This window comes from Sceloporus occidentalis, unplaced genomic scaffold (genome assembly GCF_023333645.1).
Source record: "Sceloporus occidentalis isolate IW3139 unplaced genomic scaffold, rSceOcc1.0.p SCAF_69, whole genome shotgun sequence".
NCBI lineage: Eukaryota > Metazoa > Chordata > Lepidosauria > Squamata > Phrynosomatidae > Sceloporus > Sceloporus occidentalis.
In genome coordinates, this window is record NW_028317049.1 from 3,370,276 (window position 1) to 3,372,293 (window position 2,018).

Genomic DNA, 2,018 nt, shown 5'->3' on the forward strand with positions numbered 1-2,018 from the left:
AATTCTATGATGCTATGATTCTTCCTCCTTGATGGACTCTATACATCTGGTATGTGATCTTTCTCTCTTTCTGCTACGCCTTTTCTAATGAGTCATGTCTTCTCATGATGTGTGTCTTTCCAGGTCCTTCCAGGGAGACCTTTAGCTTGATCTGTTCTAGGACCCATTTGTTTGTCGTTTTGGCTGTCCACAGTCTCCTAAGCACTCTTCTCCGCATCTCAAATGAGTTTTCTTTCTATCTGCTTACTTCACTGTCCAGCTCATACATCCGTATATAGCAATGGGCAATATGATTGCTTGGACAATCCCCACTTTAGCATTCAAAGTTATATCTTTGTTCCTTTGAATCTTGTCAACAGTTGGCCCTCCACATTTGCGGCTTTGACTTTTGTGGATCTGATTATTTGCGGATTTGATTAATACCTTCTCTCTAGGTCCTCCAGCACAACTCTGCTGGACGTTGACCATAGAGTCACCATCAACTTTATTTGTCTTTGGCACAACGTCCATTACGAAATGTTACAAAAGCACTGCAGGGAAATTGTATGTACCTGGCTTGACCACAGAGTCATATTGATGGCCCTACAACGAAAGCACTTCTTTTGGCATTTGTAGGCCCTCCAGCGCAAGTCTATGGCAAACCTTCTGGTGGATGCTGATCATACAGTTGAGCTGGAGGACCTAGATATTCCTAGAGAGCTGATCTCACAGGTTAAACAAAATAGTGGCCTGTTACAGACTGCCATAATAAAGCTGCTTCGGGTCTCTTTGGAGGTATGCTCTTTAAATGATGCATGGGTCCTAAGAGTCTGGAGGTCGCACCAATTCCACACTCCATTCCTAAGCACTGGAGTGCAGCTTTGGTGCAGCTTCTGGATTCTTAGGATGCATGCATCATTTAAATAGCATACTTCCAAAGAGACCCGAAGCAGCTTTATTTGGGCAGTCTGTAACAGGCCAGTGTTTTTTAATTTGCAGTTCTTCCACTTTCATGGGGGACCTGTGTCCCTAACATTAGCGGATACGGAGGGCCATAGTTTTTTCATAGCTTCCCTTCCCTGTCCTAGTATTCTGGTTTCTTGGCTACAATCTCCGTATCAGTTATTGATCCGAGGTCTGGGAAATCTGCTTCCCTGCAATTTCCAAACAAAGGTTGAAGGAAAGCTGAAAAGCATTTGCAGAAAGGTTTTGACGGAGAACTGTTTTCCCACTTTCATGGGGGTCCTGTGTCCCTAACCCTAGTAAATACAGAGGGCTGACTGTAGTTTTTTCCTAGCTGCACTTCCCTGTCCTAGGAATTTATCAGACAAGGGAAACTGGAAGTGTAATCCAATGGCAATCCGAACGCAATCGTGGGGTTTAACGTTATTGTGTGATCGACTACCACACGCAATTTTGGGCAGTGGGAAGTCAGTCCAAACGCAATCATGGGGTTTCACGTTATTGCGTGAGAGGTGATCACATGCAGTTTCGGGCAATGGCAAGCTATTTTCGGGCAATGGCAAGTCAGTTCAAACGCAATTCGAATTCACGTAAATTCGCTGAACTAGCGAATTCACGTGAATGAGTTCTGGCCCCACTTTCTTTTCATTCAAAATTAAGAGAAATCCCTCCCCTGTGATAAACTCCCTAGTCTTCTGATTTCTTGGCTGCAATCTCTGGATCGGATATTGATCTGAGGTATGGGAAATCTGCTTCCCTGCAATTTCCACAGACAGGTTCGAGGGAAGCTGCAAAGCCTTTGCAGAGGAGTTTTGAAGGAGACCCAGAAGCTGTGAAATGAGGTTTGCAGCTTTTCCACTTTCATGGGGGTCCTGTGCTCTTGGCTCCAATCTCCGGGTTGGTTATTGATCCGAGGTACGGGAAATCTGCTTCTCTGCAATTGCCACAGATGGGTTCGGGGAAAGCTGCAAAGCCTTTGCAGAGGAGTTTTGAAGGAGACCCACCAGAAGCTGTGAAATGGGGGCTGGGGGCCTGACGGCAGAAAAGAGGCCCAGCTGCAAGCAGGACAGATTCCC